General features: G+C 42.3%; 2 protein-coding genes across 2 annotated transcripts in view; one reads left to right on the top strand and one right to left on the bottom strand.

The window, feature by feature from the left end:
* Positions 1–12055, bottom strand: part of TOP3B (DNA topoisomerase III beta) — a 297002-nt gene that overhangs the window by 220054 nt on the left and 64893 nt on the right. The window lies entirely within an intron of this gene.
* Positions 1167–12055, top strand: part of HIC2 (HIC ZBTB transcriptional repressor 2) — a 34227-nt gene continuing 23338 nt past the window's right edge. The window contains exon 1 of the mRNA XM_061370790.1: positions 1167–1379. The gene's annotated coding sequence lies outside the window, so the exon portion shown is untranslated. The remainder of the gene's footprint in view (positions 1380–12055) is intronic.

Here is a 12055-nt window from a genome sequence, read left to right as displayed (position 1 = left end):
ATCATCCTTGGAAATGGCTGAACTATGTCCACTGATACCCTTTGCCCTAAGCCCCCCACCAGAGCCCAACTACCTGGGCACAGACTTCAGGCATGGAAAATCATGCAGATGATGATGTTTAACAGTCAGGTATACCAAACCAAGTCCTCTTCTAACAGGCTAGAAGAAACCTTAGAGTATGTTACCCTGTAACACATGCAACATGAGATGGTTTTGTGTTTTCTGTTGTAGGTATTCAGTATTTCTCTCAGATTTTTGTGCTGCAGGGCTTGACAGTCGTCTATAAGTAACTCTCCTGGTGTTGTGACACACATCTTCAGCTGTGTTGGGTCCTGCCTCTTTTAGCCTCTTAAAACTGGGAAGAACTTTCTTTCTGGTTTGTGATTTCCCCTCAGGAGCCTATGAGACTCTGGCATTTTTCACTAGAAGTGTGATGAGCCCAAGACAGACTTTCACTTTGCGTGTAAGTCCAGGAATGCCTGTAATACAGAACACTGTAGAGAATATAAATTATTCATTCTGAATGTGAAGTTCAGTTTTGGCTTCTGTCTTTCCTCCATTTCTGTTTTCAGTTGCTCATGATAGCTGAAACTTTCCATGTTTTTTGCCTCATCCCACACAGAGATTTTTTCCTTTGGGGAAAACTGGAGCAAAATCAATTTTAGTGCAATTTTTCAAGTCTCTTTGACTTGCACCTACATCTGTTTAGTGTGGGGGAGTGGAATTTTATCATAAAACGTTTGATTTATTTAATGTATTCAATAAGCATCCAAGATGTGCCAGGTACTTTCTCAGCCCTTTTTGGATGAGAAATCTTGCAAGCTAAGAACTTAATAAACAAAGAAGCTACAGAACTCAAAGTTTCCCTGCTGTTAACGTCTCCATATATCTAAGGAATAAACCAAGTTTGAACAGTGCAGATCCAGGACTTGTACAAAATATCACATGCAGTACTGATGAGATCTAACATAGGAATAACTGTTCTTTACCTATTTTTTGGTCCTATTATTTGGCCAATTTACAACTAACGTGGCTGTGTCTACACCACAGCTCAACTTCCACTGCAGCTGTGAGTCTGTTTTTACTGGTGAAGCCATTGCTGTGATTTTATGACTCCGTACTAACAGCTCATCTAAACAGGGTCATTGATTCAGACCAAGGTAAGTTATAAATCTGAGCAGAAGAGCTATTCCCAATTAACTTTTTCATCCTAACAGAGTGGTGATTTGGAGTAGTTAATAAGGAATAGCTGTTCTGGAATAGTCCCTTTTTAAGACAAAACCTTACTCTTTCTATAATTGCATTCTAGGAAGCTATTCTGTACTGAATAAGCATGGGATAGAGTGCCTAGAAGACGTTAAGACCAAGCACAGCTAGCGGTGAGTGGGGCAATATACGCTGGGATGTCCTATTGCAACTGTAATGAGTGAGCAGAATAGCAGAACTGGATGCCTGTGCATCTTTCTAGAAGGCAACAGAAAGTATCCTACCAAAGTCACTGTATGGAGGCCCCTATCTCAGCAGGGATGAAGCATGAGCTGCCCGTTACTGTCTGAGCATTAACCTCACGTTACAGACAGATTATGTGTTTTAACTCGTAACTGACTGCAAATTGATTAAATGTTGGGGTTTGGAAAGGATCTGTGTGCTTTTTCCAATGTGTATTTACATTATTATGTGGGAGCAATCAATTTATCAAACCCGTCTGATTATACAGTAGTGGAAAAGACAACTGGTTAGAAGAAAACTTGGTTTTAAGGTGGATAGAAAAATAGTTTAGAAGAAATTTGCACACTTTTTTCCTTGAGGAGATCCTACACTAACAAACTAATGAAATGAAGGAAAAAGCCAGTAATTTTAATGGCTTGGAAACTCTCCTGCAGCATAAAATTCTGTACTTCACCTTGCAAAGGAGGATGGGCTGGAGTAGAGATGGTGCTCTTGTGCTCTAGTGCATTGTAGTTGTGATCCAGGTACTGTTAATTCATAGTTCTCTAGGTTCTTGGAATTCATCCCTTCCCTTAAAAGGGAAGGTGGCAGCCTGGAGTGGAGAAGCTCCAACTGCAGCCCTTTGGATGTTAATCCACACTGACTTTCTTAAGCCTCCTACTTAAATCATTATCTTAATGAATCACCATTGCTGCTATCTTCAGTGCTACATAGGAACATGCAAATTTTAAACAGCCTGGGGGAAAGACCTTTTTGTCTGTAAAGTGCTCTGATACTTGCATTTAGATGTTGCCATGATAGGTACCTTGGATACTCTTTTCCACCTCATCGGGTGGATAGATCCTGGGTATAGTGCATCACCAGTGCATGGCTGCTGGGCGGCTCTGGGGCTTGTCCCTGAGAGGAGATGGATGTGATTCTGCTACTGAGTGTAAGCAGCAGCTCAAGCGGTTGAAGCCAGATGCTGTGCAGGTTTGTCATTCCTCTGCCTGCCTGTTGGCTATGCTTTTCTTCAGGTCTGAAATGGCAAGGAGCTGAGGGAGTGAGGATGGGGGACCATTTCGACTTTGGGGCAGGTTTCTTTCATTTGACTCTTTTCACAGCACAAAGAAATAAGACATGCAAATGTTAATGGATCAGCTAAATTTTCTCCCCTGTAAATTTGGTACAGCAGGAAACTGAGCAGCTTGCTACAAAATCTTAGGAACACTTGTTTGAGGAAAAACTGAACATAGTGAAGCCGCTGCGGAGTATCTCCAGAATTTTCAGCACTGTGTAGTACAAATATGTCCTTGAAGAATCAACTTGGCTTGGCATTGAGCTCTGCCCACTTTCAGCTCTCCCAGATTATCACTTAAATGTTTATTCATAGGTGGTGGGTATGGGGGGAGAGCCATGTATAGCTGTTTCAGATGGCAAATCTTTGAGGTTATTTACAGTATGCAATGAAAGATTTGATTCCTTTATTCATTAAACCAAGAGCTGAGGGAGCTGATTTATGCAAATGTCCTAGATGATAAGAAGTACTCCTCTTAAATTGCAGAATAAATTCACCCACTGTCCCCTTTCTGTGGCTTAGAAGAAGAGCCCATTCCCCTACTATGGGTAACTTTTCCTCACCAATAATAGATCTGCTTCTGAAACAATGGCAAGATAAATGCAGAAGATACCAGGTGAACCGAGATCCTCTAATCTCAGGTGGGAAAGGGACATATTAACAGAATTGAACTTAAATGCATTTACTGCAGCAACATTACTAATTGCCAAGTCCTGCTGGGAGAGTTATGCCCACAGGAGGCCAGAACATCTATCTCAGGGAGGGCATCCTTGTTCTTCCCGGCTAAGTCTTCTCTGAAACCAGTTGAGCTAGATGGTTTTAGACTAAGAAATGCATTTTCTTGCCTCATGCTGAAGCTAAGTAACATGTTTTCACTTAGTTACCAGAGAAGGGGAATGTGAGCAAATGGCAAGTGCTTTTTGCAGCTCATGGCCCTCATGGGTCCAGTGTGTCAGGAGATACTAACTGCTTCCTCACCCCTTGATGTGCACCTTCCCAGACAGCAGCAAGTAACCAGTCTGTGACTAAAACTGTTTTCCTTGCCCGGTGTAGCTGTGACCAGATTGTCACTTTTTTGTAATAGCATTTAAGACACTTACTGTAAACTGCTTTACAACAGTAACTTTTCTGCTCATTGTGACCAGACTCTGGTGGATTCTGTATTTGAGCTCTCAGGGGGTTCTGATCCCTCGTTGGATGGCACTGTTGTATAATACAGGGGGTAAGTTAACTGGGGAAGCATCTATTAGGTTCAGCACTTCAAGAACAGTCAGAGTAGGGATTTCAGAAGAAACACCAGAAGTGATTTATATGTGTGTATTAAGTACATGGGGGGGGGGGGGGGGTGTATGTGTATTGTGTGTATATTTCAAAAGAGAGAATTGGGGTGACTAACATTTGAGGCTGAGTGCAAAACTTAAACACAACTTTTTCTCATTGCAGTCTTAGGAAAGTAATGGTGATGGGTAATGGGTGGGAGGTCTGTGCTGACTTTCTGAATTTCCTGTATGTCAGAGCTCCAGGAGGGAATTTGGTGGAAATTTCTCTTTGTTTTGCGTAAAAGTGATGTTCTATCCCACATTTGTTTCCTTGGAAAACTGAAGGAAAGGGACTCTTCTCCCCAGCACTTAAAACGCCCAGTGTTATTTTTGCAGGCACTGTGTGCAAAGTGTTTGGGAAATGAGATATCCAGAAGAACCATTTGTATTTCAATATGCTGAACTGGCTTACATTATTCACCTAGCTTTTGCATGCTATCTCGTGCTTGCAGGTAGTAGTAGAGTTCTGTTGATGTACAGAGGTTATTATTTCTATAGTTTGCTCATTCAAATGTAGAGGTTTCTATCTAGAGAAATACAATGTGTCTGTGCTGTTATTTTGTTACACTGTATTGAGCTCCCTTTGTTAACCATGTGTTTACTGGAGTCTGCTCAGTGTTCTGGTCAGGTGTGCTGAGATGCAGTGTTTCAGCTTGGAACTTGGTTTTAGGTTGTCTTTCTCATGGTGTGTGACGACTGCCTCCTAGGAGTTCTGGAATTGGGGTCAGACCAACTACTCTGTTTCTCCCAGCATTCACTACCAAGAAGCACAAAGAAACTGCAGCTGAGCGCTGTGACTGCCAGTGCTGTTATGAACAAGAGATGCACATAGCATTAACAGGTAGATGGATTTTAATCTACAAGCATATCTGTCATTAATTTTAAGGGCTTTTGGAACCATGGCAGCTCAGCTAAGAGAGGGGAGATAAGCCACGCAATTACATGAAGCAGCTGTATTTGGTGAAGTACATCTCTTTGGATTAGCAGGGGCTCAAAAGGCTGGGTAGGGAACGGTGCATCACACTGCCAAGTCTGATCCTTCAGGACAGTGACGCATTACATGGGAATGCCTGAGAAGTTTTTTAAGCCTGGAATATTCGCTGGGATAACGTTAAGAAAGTTTCCTTGGTTAGTCAGGATAGATTTTAATGCAACCATGCTTTCCCCTGATTGTACTTTCTGCTTCTCTGGCTTGTGGCACTTCTCACTGTGTGCACAGGTGAAAGAAAGTGGTGATGAGCTTGGAGCGGCTACAAACTTCCATGCTTTTGGGAAGACTTTGCAAGGGGAGGAAATAGGGATTTGAAAGCTGTGGGTCTGACTGGCTTGAATTGGGTAAAACAAACAGAGAGATCTGTGGCAGCATTTGTAAGGAGATGAAAAATTTGAGCTGCACCTCAACAGACTCCCTGAGAGCAGTACCTGGAGTGAGTCCCCACAAGGTTCTTGCAGAGACTAATGGGCAGCTGGGAGGAAATGCTGCACTCCCTGACGAATCAACAAGCTCTCTGGGTGTTTACCCAAGCTGGTAAACCAAACAGAAACCATCAGTACGCTTCATGGTGTGCCAGTATCTTCAACAACATACAGGTCTGGTTGCCTCCTCTGGAAGGTAGTGGAGGGCTTGGGAATGTCCAGAGAAGACCATCAAAGATTGGTCTCAAGTCGTGTTGACTGCCTTCTCTTTTACATAGAGAAGAGTTGACCTATTACAGGAATTGCAGATGTTTTATACTGTCATGAATGAAGTGGGAAAGGGGAGTGGGGAGTGATTCTTCATGATTCTGTGTTAACTACCTTGATTCAAAGCAGGCAAAGAGATGGTACTCTGTCAAGCAGCAGTTACCACGTGAAACTCATTGCCAAAGGGTGCTATGGATAGCAGAAGTCTAAACAGATAGAAAAATCAATGAAGGACAGATAAGTTCTTATTAATAAATTCTTATTAAAATGATAGCCTGGGTGCAACTTCTGGATCAGGAGATCTTTAACAACTGCACAAGGGATAAGAAGGGAATAGACTGCCTGTACACTGTTTTACTGCTATTTTCCCCTGTCTCTCCCCTTCTACCAACCTCCTTTTTTAAATTGGCCCTATTCTGGCTACTCCTGAAGAATAGAGACCTAGACCTTTGCTCTTGTAATATGACTTTTTATAGTCCAAAACTAGAAAGGAAGTGCTCCACTGCAGTGCAGAACTAGTTTTGCCTTGCAGCCCACAAGTAATGTAAATGATGTAATAATCATTCTCTATGATTCTGAAGCACACTGAAATGAAGAGAACTAGGAGCCAAATTCCTCCTAATACCTTAAAAATGTGTGTTATAAAATGTTTCCATAGCTGGTTTTCTTCATTAAAATTCTGTCTTACTAACAGGCTCGGATTCCTGTTGAAGCTGAGAGTCACTACAATGTTTCTAGTTATTTTTCTCAGTGTGTTTGGTGCTACAGTCAGTCTGGATGCTTGGTAATGCACCTCATGGCCTGCCTTAGGCGTTTTACCTTGAGTAGTAGGGACACCTTGGGCTAGATGCTGAGGATGGCTGCCCTCCACTGAAAGGACTGTGGAGCATGATAAGGAGGGAAGCAGCAGCAAGTTGGGAAGGAGGCTGAAGAGGAGGGAAGGTATTAAAAATCTCTTGTACATGCACAAAAGTGGGGAAGTCTGATACAGGGCAGGGCTTATAGTTGTGACTGCAGTGGCAACAGTCAGTTGGTATTTGGGAGGTGAAAAAATCAGTTGTACATTTTGCTAGACGATTGTACTGTAATACAGCAGTGCCTCCTGGCAGGGAAAGCAATGTAATGTAAAGCAATACAGCATGGAAGAGCAGTTGGAGAGCTGTCAGAAGCTGAGTAGCTTGGAATGCTTCCATGTGAACCTGGGAGCAAGCGAGCTCGCTGCAGCATGGCATTCCCCTGCCCTGAGGAGGAGTATGGACTGCAGCACAAGCGTGAGCAGTGCACCTGACAAACCAGGCAGCTCTGGAGGAGGTCTATGAGAGGCTTTTCTAGGCAAAATAGGGAGAGCTTCTTCCTTCTCTTCCAGCTTGCAGAGCTCTCCTGAGTTCATGTGCCAGGCAGCCCTGGGGCAAATGAGTTTGTACCTGTCAGCTGTCATTGCCTGGCACACCTGAGTACCCAAGGGCACCAGGTTGCCAAAGGGGTAGCAGAAGGCTGCAAGAAAGCTGCTGGGTCTCATCTGTTTGAGCAAACAAGGAAGTAATGACTTGCTTTTATTTTATATATATATATACACACACATTAACGGTTAGCATTTCCAGAGGGCTTTGGTGCATGGCATTGGCTTTTATTCCAGTTTTCAGATGTTGGATATACTTAGCAATCTTACTTGTGATTTTTGACCCTCCCCCTTTCCCTGCCCCCAGCATTTTCCTTCCCTTCAAATCCTCTGCCTCACTCTATGTATTGCTACTATAAATTGCTGGGGCTGATGGGTCCTGCCTCTTGCTTGGAGCCTCTGGATGCTATTAACAAGTAATTGCTGGAAAAGCTTGTTTAAACATCAAACCCCAATGTTATTTTTTAAATTGCCCTTTGAGGTGGCTGAAGTGCTACTGAAAGATTACTTTAATAGTGGACAGGGAACTTTATTAGCTAAGGGAAATAGTGTTCTTACTAGACTATTTCTGAGGTACCAAGCCATCTTCCTTTTACAGAAAAGATGTGTAGTTTTACTCCTCATGCTTGCTTCTCCCCCCACACCAGCAAAACTGATGTTTTAGCAAGGAGCAAAGAGGTTTTATTGGCCTCATCCCTTTCAATGCATTAGCTTTCTCTTTTCAGAAACCTATAAGAATGGAACGATCCATTCTGCATGTTTCCTATCTAACCACAACTTGAAATCCAGCAATACTGGTAAATTATGCAGCGACATTCTCTCAAAGTCCATGCTACATTTATCAGGGTTGCCCAGTATGATGTGGGACCAGGGTACCATGTCTAATACACTACTTCTCCTGTTGTAATCACATCATTCAGGTTACTGGATGGCTACCCTGCAGTCATGGATGAGTTTGAACAGGATCTCCGCCATTCAGGAAACAGCAGTTACACACATGATGCACCTCTCTGGGTTAAGACTGGCTGAAGTGCAACAGGTCTTGCCCAAAATGTAACTGGGGTGTGTTCTGCCAGTGGTGATTATGAGTCACCATTAGCCTACCAGCAGCTACTGGATAACCAGGTGGAATTGGCTTTTATTTCCCATACTGAAAACTGCTGGGTGACGTCCTTGCAGGATGAGTGTCTCCTGGCTTTAAGAACAAATAGTGCATGTGGACAGAGGGGTGCAGTAAATGTATTGCCTTTTTATTCCCCTCCACTCTTTCATGTGAGTGTACACACATTATTACAAGAAAGCAGCAAGTGAGCTTACAGTTGTACATCATCACTTAATGAAGCTTTTGATTTAAAGACATGACATGGACATTCTGGGGAGGCCGTAGAAGCAGTATCTAGGCTGCCCAGGCCTCAGCCCCAGCAGGCCAAAGGGAAGACCTCATTTCAGGTCTGCCTGAGCTTGTCAGGCAGCCAGGTCTGTGCTAGCAACCAAGGTGTGAATTTTATAAATGGAAGTGCTATCTTGGGAAGGAATAAACAAATAAAGGACTTGGTGCAGAAATGGGCTGAGAAATGTCGTGGGTTGTGGAGACAAACATGAATTTGGAATAGCATGGGAGGTTTCATGAATACCTCTTTCTTCTGCACTTTTCACATAAGATTAGGTCTGATCAGGTGAAGGTCTGTCTTCTGATCCTCTGCCATTTTCCTGATAGCAAATTTAGCTTTATCTTTTTCTATCTGGCAGGAACATTAAGAGGTTTTAGGAAAAGGTTTATTTCTAATATAAACTGCTAAACAGAATGTGGGCAGTCACAATCACAGTGTCTCAGTATGCATGCCACAGAAAGGGAAGGAGAACACGTACTGTAAGAAAATAACAGGTACTTCTGCTTTCATGGTGTGCAAGTGCTACTCTTTCCCCATTCTTATTTATTTCTATTTGTGTTTAGTAGTCTTTATGTTAGGAATTTGTGGGATACTCAGCAAAATACAAGCCCATCATAGGCACGGTGGCTAACAGCTACTGAACTGAACAATCTTTCTAATAGCTAGGAAAAATGACTTGCTTGAAATAGCAATAGCTGTCTGAAATTTCATAGTGAGTTTAGGTCCGTCCTTATTCAGGCACTACTTGTCTTCTGTGAAAGGTTTAAGGAAAGAGAATGTTCAACTGCAGAAAATCTGTCCCTAAGCACAAGGAACAAGAGCTTGGAAGAAAGTACGAGGCTTTTGATAGATGTAGCTGCTTTTGCAGGGAGACCTTGAGGCCGTTTTTGCCAAAAGTTTCTTTTTTCCCATCTGATTTTGTTTAATGCAGTAAAGGATTTCAGTTGAGAAAACAGTGAAAGCTTAAGAAATTTAGGATGCTTGTTTTCCTTTTCTAAGCTAGGGAATAAGAACTAATTTAATGGGAGGCAAATATCTGGTAGCTCTAGATTTTGAAGGACAAGGCAATGAGAATTCACTTCTAAACCATCAGCTACAGTTCACTTTATTAAAGAGTTTGTTTTAAACGTTAAACATGTTTGGACTTAAATGATTCATATGCTTGATAGGAAAATGAAGTCAGAAAGTTCTCAATGGTTGGTTACTTCTTGAATTTTCGGGCAGTATGAGTCAAATGAGGAAAAATAAAATGTCTAATAAAAGTCATTGGCTGTTTATTGAAATAATGAAAGGAGGAAGCATGTCAGCTGGATAAATACCTGTAAAATAGAATAAATGTTCAACTGGAGATAGTGCAGCTCTGGTTAATAAAAAATAATACCAAATTGAGAGCGGACTATATTTAGTTGCAAATCAATATGATTTAGTCGTTACCAGCCACTGTTCATGCTTTATGAAAATAACTACAGTGTAAATGTAAAACAAGATTAAAATTGGTAGCTTTAAATTACTTTGATTTAAATCCACCCTTTCTCTACTGCTGGATGCTATCTGCATAAATAAATAAGTAAAAGCACATTCAGCTGCTGGCACAGCATTGTCATGGCTTTTCCTGTATTTGCTGTGATACACAGATAAAGGCAACTCCCTCTGGGTGTTCATATATTAAGTAACTAACTAACATAACACTTGGTCCCTTTTTTCCCCTCTCCTTCCTCCATGTCTCATCTCCATTACTCTTCCCCCCAGATGTAAATGGGGAAGTGGATTTTGAATTTGCCATGTTTTACATACTTCTCAAGGTGTGTGAGCTGCCTCTGGAGTGCACCTGGCCTCCTCTTTTCCTGTCTTCTATGTATTTGCTGCATACTGCAAGAGAGCCCTGAAGAGGTTTTTCTTATTTTACTCCTGGTCCCATGTTTGGTGCTGGAACTTCCGAAAATTAAGATTAATTATTACCTTTGAGGCAGACAGGGCAGCAGTGAAGCAGCCTCTAACTCATCTGAACTCTGAAACCCACTGCTTAAAATTGTGTAAAACTTCCCAATAACTTGTTTATATGTTATTTCAAAAAAGAAAAGAGCCCTCCTTAATGATGAGTTTGGCTCCTCAATAAAAAAGGGGTAGCTATCTGGCTAATCACTGCTGTGCACTAGCTTATTAATTTTCCTCTTAATGACAGTAGGATTTTTGCCATTTTCCCCTGTAAACCTTCTTCAGTTATACAATAAATGCATTTTTAAAGCACACTCTCTAGGATTTTATGCCCCAAGACAGGTACGTCATGAAATAGCTGGAGGTTGGTGGAGAACCTCAGCTGGATTAAATGCCTGCAAGTCCTGACAGGAGTGGAGGTTGAGCATTTGGATGGAGGCCTCTACAGAGGCTCCTGGACAGCTCTGTTCTCAGCAGCTCCTACCTGAAATGAGTTACTTTGTTTTGCTCTTAGCTAAAAATTCAGTCTTAAAGAAGATGTACGTGCTGCTGTCTCTCTGTGGGAGCACCCACAGACAGGTTGCTCCTAAGAAAGCCTGGTTTTCCCACATTCTGTTTGTGGAAAAATGAAACGAATGACTGCGTTCCTGCACTACATTTTCTTTAAGTGGCTTCTTAAATAATTGTTTCTGCATTAGATGTGTCACTAAGTACCAAGATTTCTGGAAGTGTACATCCTGTATACTGCACAGTTATGAAATACAGCTAGGCTTCCATTTCTCTGCTGGGGACACAGACCTGCTCTTGGATTTGGTTTGATGTGGCTCAAAGAAGATGCATCAGGGTGTATCCTAAGATCTTGTGACAAACATGTGAGGCTCAAGTGTTCTTGCCATGCTGGCTGCTAGCAGGCCAGGACGTCACCAACACTGTGCCTGGCAAAGAGTAAAAGGAAATGCTAAATCTTGGTTATGTGAGACCATTCAACATTTAAACTCCTGATGTCTGAGAACATGGGGCTGCATTTGCAACAGATGTTTGCCTGGTAATCAAAGACCCAGTGTAATAAATAGTTGGTTAAAGACTTGACCTGGCAGTTAATGTGGATTTTTATGGCTATGGACTTGAGACCTCTTGAAAATGAGGAATACCAGTAGTAAGAAGTGTACATTTTTCTAGAGGTAGATGGATTTGGGGGGCTCTGGGGTCCTGCTCATTTGTTTGAGACTGAAGTAGCATAAACTGGCCTTATTCTGGACTCATTTGAACAGAGCTGGCCAGCAAGATGAACATATGACTGGGATGTAAGGTATGTGAGAATTTCCCTCTGCTTCCGACCTGCACTGGACTGATGAGTTGGATTTATTGAACGCACTGTATCACCCGGCCCTGGAGGGGTTATAAAGCAGAGATGCACTGCAAACATCTTACCTATGCCACTTCAGAAGAACACTCAGCTTAGCACTGCCTCCATCCCTGATGGCTGCTTATTATGCCTGGAGCTATTTACTGTAGGGATGATCAGGCAAACCTGATGTGTGCTCAAACCTGGAAATCTGAATCAACCAGTGGAATAAGTTATAGATGCGGCCGATTCCTCCTAAATTACTTTTCATCAAGACTGGTGTGTGCACCCTCACTCGTGTACTCTCTCCCCTAAAAGCTGTTGCAAGAATCACTCACTGGAAAATGAAGGCAGAGTAAGAAGAGGTCCTCCACCTCTGAATGGCTGGTCATCAGCTTCTCACATCATCGCTGCTCTGGCTGCTTGTTAAGTACTACAAGATGCCTTTCATGAGATGGGTGGCATGGGGGCAGGTCT

The sequence above is a fragment of the Neopsephotus bourkii genome, unplaced genomic scaffold (genome assembly GCF_033783945.1).
Source record: "Neopsephotus bourkii isolate Nb327-2 ecotype Australia unplaced genomic scaffold, CSIRO-AGI_Nbou_v1 NB_1542, whole genome shotgun sequence".
Classification (NCBI taxonomy): domain Eukaryota; kingdom Metazoa; phylum Chordata; class Aves; order Psittaciformes; family Psittacidae; genus Neopsephotus; species Neopsephotus bourkii.
The sequence above is the reverse complement of the archived record's forward strand: the minus strand, read 5'-3'. Positions and strand labels throughout refer to the sequence as shown.